Source organism: Stegostoma tigrinum, chromosome 14 (genome assembly GCF_030684315.1).
Source record: "Stegostoma tigrinum isolate sSteTig4 chromosome 14, sSteTig4.hap1, whole genome shotgun sequence".
Lineage (NCBI taxonomy): Eukaryota > Metazoa > Chordata > Chondrichthyes > Orectolobiformes > Stegostomatidae > Stegostoma > Stegostoma tigrinum.
In genome coordinates, this window is record NC_081367.1 from 64,014,657 (window position 1) to 64,021,741 (window position 7,085).

General features: G+C 45.7%; 1 long non-coding RNA gene across 2 annotated transcripts in view; it reads right to left on the minus strand.

The window, feature by feature from the left end:
* The window catches only part of LOC125457896 (uncharacterized), a 142,237-nt gene extending 135,502 nt beyond the window's left edge, over positions 1 to 6,735 (minus strand). The window contains exons 1-2 of one of the 2 annotated variants that reach the window (XR_009446641.1): positions 6,589 to 6,735; positions 3,047 to 3,135 (exon numbers count right to left, since the gene is read on the minus strand). This is a non-coding gene — a long non-coding RNA (uncharacterized LOC125457896). Of the gene's footprint in view, positions 1 to 3,046; positions 3,136 to 6,588 lie in introns of those variants that run through there. The other variant, XR_007248691.1, reaches the window with a different exon arrangement.
* Between the last annotated feature and the right edge of the window lie 350 nt (positions 6,736 to 7,085).

The window sequence follows — 7,085 nt, forward strand, 5'->3', positions numbered from 1 at the left end:
TGGAGCGACTGTTGGGAAAATCCCATCCAGTTCACTAATGCCCTTTCGGCAACAAAATTTGCCATCTTTACCTGGTCTGGCCTACCTGTGACTTCAGACCCACCGCAATGTGATTGACTCTTAACTGCCTTCTGGGCAATTCAGGATGGGCAATAAATGCTGGCTTAGCCAAAGATACCCACATCCTGTGTGTGTATTGAAAATGTTCAATGCTATCATGCCAATTTGCTAGTGCCAGAAAATAGAAGCCAGCTTATCTACCTGGAGCCCAATAGAGCCACTTAATTGATCAGTTAAGGTCGTCTACCAGCATTTTACTGGCTGTTGAGGGCTTCATTATCATGAAAAGTTAGGTCAGGCAGACAGCGCTCCATGATCCAGATTGAGGTGGCCACAAGGGCTGGTACAAATCAGTGAAAAGAAGGGCTGAAAATTTAAAGATGAGGCTGCAGGCAACCTCATTATCACATTCACATGTCAGGCATTCAAAACGTGGTAAAAACCAAAAGAACTGCGGATGCTGTAAGTCAGGAACAAAAACAAAGTTGCTGGAAAAGCTCTGTAGGTCTGGCAGCACCTGTGGACGAGAAAACAGAGTTAATGTTTCGGATCCAGTGGACCCCAAGGGTCATCAGACCTGAAACGTTAACTCTGTTTTCTCCTCCACAGATGCTGCCAGACCTGCTGAGCTTTTCCAGCAACTTTGTTTTTATTCAATATGTGGTGTTGCAGCAAACATGCAAGTAAATTGAGAGTCAGTAGGAACTGCAGATGCTGGAGAAACTGAAATAGCAGGGTGTAGAGCTGGACGAACACAGCAGGCCAAACATTATCAGAGGGGCAGGAAAGCTGCAGTTTCGGGTGTGGACCCTTCTTCAGAAACGTCAGCTTTCCTACTCCTCTGATGCTGCTTGGCCTGCTGTGTTCATCCAGCTCCACACCTTGTTATGCAGGTAAATTCTGCGGGAGGGGGATGGGAGGTATCAGTTTCTGCAAGAAGGAAAACTAGAATTCCATTTCTAATCCCATCAAGGTAAGGATAGGTGCCCTTTTGTTTTTTTTAACACGAATTCCGGAAGTAATGTGAGAAGTCTCGGCCAGATTGTTACTGTGAATATTTTACAGCAGTCATACTTCCTCAGTGTACCCAGTCATCTACACAGTATTGTTGCTGGTTCTTGGCCAAGTAGCAGACTGTGAAAATTAACGGGTGGAGATAATTATAACCTGGTCTTGAGGATACCACAAGCCAAGAGTACAAGGGCCTAGTCATGAGGCTGGGGCTGCCCAAATAATTGCTGAGTTGGAACCGACACACGATCACGCGAGGGGTTGCAGACAGATATCTTTCTTGGCTTTTTATGTCTGTAGATGCACTATAGATACAATTGGTAGCCAACTACTAATTCCTACAAGCAGGAACTGAGTCGTTTTTCCTTTTTCTTTAAGTATTTGCCTAACTTCCTTCCCTAGATGTTGTCTTTGAATCATTCCCCCATTGACCTTTCAGGCAGAATATTCTAGATCACAAGGGCATGCTGAGGTGGAATTGGCTAATAACTATGCCCTTTTGATGATCTTCCTGCTTGTAGGGACCGTGTCTCCCCATCAAAACCCTTTCAGAATTTTGAACACTTCCATTAAATCTTTTCCGCTTCTTTCACAGAATGTGGGCATCGCTGTCTGTGCCAACTCTTGTTGCATATCCACAAGTGCCTTTGAACTGAATGGCTTGCAAGGCCTTTGCAGTGGGCAGTTGAGGGTCAATCACATTGCTGTGGGTCCGAAGTCACAAGTAAGGATGGCAGATTTTCTGTTCTGAGGAAGGGTCACCGGACCTGAAACGTTAACTCTGTTTTCCCCTCCACAGATGCTGCCAGACCTGCTGAGCTTTTCCAGCAAATTTGATTTTGTGGCAGATTTTCTTCTTTAAAAGACATTAGTGAATCAGAGGGGTGTTTCATCACACCGGTACTGAGACTAACTTTATAGTCCCAGGTGTATTCATTGAATGTAAATTCCACTGTCTTCTGTATGGGATTTAAACCCACGTCCCCAGAGAATTACCCAGAGTTCCAGATTGCGAGTTCAGTGACATTACCACAGTGCCACCACCATGCCATGCCCTACTGTAAGGCCAACTCCAAATTGGTCAGTTAAAAGAAAAACCCAAAGAGCTGCAGATGCTGGAAACCAGAAACAAAAACAGAAATGGCTGGAAAAACTCAGTAGGTCTGGCAGCATCTTTGGAGAGAAAGCAGAGTTAAGGTTTTAGGTCCAGTGACAGCGAGGAAGTTCTAGTTCTGAGGAAGGGTTACTGGACCCAAAACATTAACTGTGACTTGTCTCCACAGATGCTGCCAGACCTGCTGAGCTTTTCCAACAATTTCTGTTTTTGTTTCAAATTCATCAGTCTCTGCAGTGTTCTTGACTCGATAGTAGTGCATTGTGAGCCAAAAAGGCATAGAACCAGATGCCAGCCTGGAAGCCTGAGGCTTCTGGTGCAATGCTGAGGGTGTGTTACATTGTTGGAGGTGCATTGATGGTGGTTGCTGAAGATCCCACTCCCCTTCTTTCAAAGAACAGCAACTAAGGATCCACCACAAATCAGTGTGAGATGATGCACTTGGCCAGGGCAAACAAGGTAAGAGAATATATGATGCACAGCAGGACCTTGTGAAGTACCAAGGATCAGAGGGACATTTTCACATGAAAAAAGAGATGTTGTTCTCCCAGGTTGCGCTGAGCCTAACTGAAGCACTGCAGCAAGCCTGAGACAGAGACTTTGGCCAAGGAACACAGTGGTGTGTTGAAGTGGCAAGCGGTGAAGCTTGGCACAAGCTGGAAGAACAGCACCTCATTTGCCACTTGGGAGCCCAGCAGCCTTCTGGAGCCAATACTGAGTTGAACAAACTTTGGGCCTGAGCACTTTCTCCCATGTCCTTACCCCAAACCCCACATATCATCACATGGACTGCTACCGCAAACAACCCATTGTCAGTCACTAATGGTCCCCATTAGTAGCTACTGATTCTTTCAGACTGACCTTTAGCCATTGCTTTGTCTCCCTAATTGTTTTCCTCTCTCTCATCGCCATCTCCACCTCTGATCCAGAGATAATGGGAACTGCAGATGCTGGAGAATGCAAGAAAACAAAGTGTGGAGCTGGATGAACACATCAGGCCAAGCAGCATCTCAGCAGCCTCTCTGATGAAGGGTCTAGGCCCAAAACGTCAGCTTTTGTGCTCCCGAGATGCACAAAAGCTGACGTATCAGGCCTAGACCCTTCATCAGAGAGGGGAATGGGGAGAGGGAACTGGAATAAATAGGGAGAGGAGGGGAGGCGGACCGAAGATGGAGAGAAAAGAAGATAGGTGGAGAGGAGAGTATAGGTGGGGAGGTAGGGAGGGGATAGGTCAATCCAGGGAAGACGGATAGGTCAAGGAGGCGGGATGAGATGGTAGGTAAGAAATGGAGATGCGGCTTGAGGTGGGAGGAAGGGATGGGTGAGAGGAAGAACAGGTGAGGGAAGCAGAGACAGGCTGGCCTGGGTTTGGGATGCAGTGGGGGGAGGGGACAAGGTGGGCTGGTTTTGGGATGCAGTGGGGGAAGGGGAAGAACTGGGCTGGTTTTGGGATGCAGTTGGGGAAGGGGAGATTTTGAAGCTGGTGAAGTCCACATTGATACCATTAGGCTGCAGGGTTCCCAGGCGGAATATGAGTTGCTGTTCCTGCAACCTTCGGGTGGCATCATTGTGGTACTGCAGGAGGCCCATGATGGACATGTCGTCTGAGGAATGGGAGGGGGAGTTGAAATGGTTCACGACTGGGAGGTGCAGTTGTTTATTGCGAACCGAGTGGAGGTGTTCTGCAAAGCAGTCCCCAAGCCTCCGCTTGGTTTCCCCAGTGTAGAGGAAGCCACACCGGGTACAATGGATACAATATACCACATTGGCAGATGTGAGGGTGAACATCTGCTTGATATGGAAGGGGCCTGGGATGGGGGTGAGGGAGGAGGTGTGGGGGCAAGTGTAGCACTTCCTGCGGTTCCAGGGGAAGGTTAGCCCAGTTCTTCATTATCACTGATACAATTTTTACCTTTGATTGCCTTCCTGTTGTTGTTTGCAACAGGTTAATTCAGGGTGTTAAAAAATGTCAAGCCTCTGCCAATAGCGATCATGTGATCACTGCAATAGATTCAGTCCACAATTGCATGCCAGCATTTACCAGTATATACAAAGCCAGGCAAACTTAAAGTATGTGGGGAAACAAACATTGCGAGTTCAGCAAAAGCAACAAAACAAATTCACTACGCCAGCGTTCAAACAGCCTAGAGAGAATTCTTAACTCTTCACAACTGCACTCAGTAAGATTATCACATCTTTATTTAATTTCAAATATTTGGACTGATTTGGAATGTGAATGTGTAGGATTGAACCAGGGTTTAAAATAGCTTTTGAGGGCTTTTCCCGAGGTTTTCTCAAGGGCTACTGTTTGTTGTTCAGGAGCTTCATTCTTTTTCTCAGTCATATTTTATTCTTACATCATAAAAACCCTACAGTGTGGAAGTATGGCCTTTGGCCCAACAAGTCCACATTGACCCTCAGAGCACCCCACCCAGGCTCATTCCCCTTTAACCCACTCATCCCTGGAGACTACGGGCAATTTAGCATGGCCAATCCATCCAGCCTGCACATCTTTGGACTGTGGGAAGAAACTGGAGCACCCGGAGGAAACCTGCACAGACATGGGGAGAACGTACAAACTTCACACAGAGAGAGTTACCCAAGGGTGGAATCGACCCCAAGCCCCTGGTGCTGTGAAGCTGCAGTGCTAACCACTGAGCCACCGTGTCACCCAGGTGTTACAATCACTTAGTAACAATATCTTCTGTACTTGTGTCGGTGTTTTGGGAATATAACTGTCACAGAAGCTGCATTAGGAAAAATTCATCAATATTCTCAATAATCATCACAGTTTCATTAATCTTTATGCTCCAACACATAAGGAAAGCATTCATTTCCTAGCTACCCCTGAATTTAAATTGGCACAAGACTGCAGTCGTAAGTCAACGAATAAAGATTTTTTTTGAAAATAACTGCACACAACTATAAATCACATCAAACACACCTTCCGCAGGCAGGTGAGGACACAGCTAGAGTATTTTCATCGCACAAGTACAAACCTGGAAGAGTTTATCCAGGTGGTTACTCATCATTTCATTGCATCTCAGATTTCAATTTGACAATTGACACATTGATCATTATTAAAGCAACCCACATAATTTCCTAATTAGGATGGCCAGGTGGGTCAGTGGTTGGCACTGCTGGTGACCCAGGGTCAAATCCACCCTCAGGCAACCGTCTGTGCTGGAGTTTGCATGTTCTCCCTGTGTCTGCATGTGTTTCCTCCCATGGTTGAAACATGTGCAGTGTGGGTGGATTGGCCATGCTAAATTACCCCTGATGTGCAGGCTTGGTGATTATCCTTGAGAAATGCATGGTTATAGGATGGGTGGTCCTGGATGGAATGCTCGTCAGAGGGTTGGTGTACACTTGTTGGGCTGAATGGCCTGCTTCCATGCTCAACTATGATATCCACTGAACTTATGCAACCTTAAGGTAGAGATTCACCATTCATTAGTCAGGAATTGATTATGCTTACAATTGCAAGTTTCCCACACTGTCATCTTGCTGGTATTCCTGTGACTGGTTTAAAACAATTCCCTTTGTAGCCTTCCTCCCATATTGTAGCCACCCTCTTTTCACCCCACTGGCTACAGCCTGGCAACTCCCATCTCTGGCTTTTCACTGCCATCACTCACTATTTCACTTCCTGCCATGTGTTACTCTCCCATGTTTGCCTCTGATAGGTTCACTAGTGGTGGTGAGGAAGAAAAACAGTCTGTACTTGCAGGAGCAACTCCTTGAGGGATTCTGATAGTTCCATGTACAGTGACAACATTTCTCCAATTGATCCTCACTGTGATTATTTGTTCCTCGGCACTTTGGGGGTTGTATTCGCCTCTGAATATATCGAAAGCAGATTTCAACCCATCAGGATGCCTACCACGCACACACATTCACACTCATTTGCACATACACACAATACATGCACGTAGGAACACAGTTGCACATGCATTGTCATACATGTACATGCATACCCCGTACACACACACACACACACTTCTGCCTTAAACTGCATAATCACACACACACACACACACACACACACACACACACACACACACACACACACACACACACACACACAAATGCACGCAGCTGCGCACAAAAAGACAAACATGCACGTTTACATGTATTCATACAAACCGAACATTCAAATATATGCATATAAATCCCAAATGAACCTTCAGAGCTCAATGCAAATAAAACACAAAGAAATACACATTTCTTTGTGTGAGCAGCAACAGGCATTACAATGCATCAAATCATTTCTGCACAGTCACAGTAGTTTATTCGCAGATCACGTTGTGGTAACTGGGAGCCAAAGGAAATATTCTATTGACTATTTTACTGCTCCCTCAATTACGTCCATTCTCAAACCTTAGCAACTAACTGGCTCTGACCTGTACGTTCTTGATGGCTTCGAGGGAGTTCTGGTCATTGTCTAGTCACTGAGAATGAAGACAGACTCAGGTTTGTCATTGCCATGTGAAGCCGCAGGCACATTCTCCATCGGCTCCTTCAGAAACATCTCCTTCATTTCTGGGTAGGCTGGCTCTCACTGTTACCCTCTGATGCCAGCTGTGAGTTCAATCACTGGAGTTTCAGCCAAGCAAACATATGGGGAACTAAAGGAACAATGGCTGAGCAGCTCAAGCACTGAAATGCAGCACAGCCAGAACAAATTAGTGAAAGGAAAGAACAAGAAGAACATTTAAAGGAAATAAAGCAGATTAATTATGAGCTGATCATCAGATCAAAGCTCAGGAAAGAGAATGACTTCGGGCACCAAATGTACAAAGATGAAAAGAAACCCAACAAAGAACAGAAAGAATGTAAAATTAAGAAAGGGCTGACAACATAGTTCTGCAAGAATGTCTCGAGAACCCATTGCCAGAAT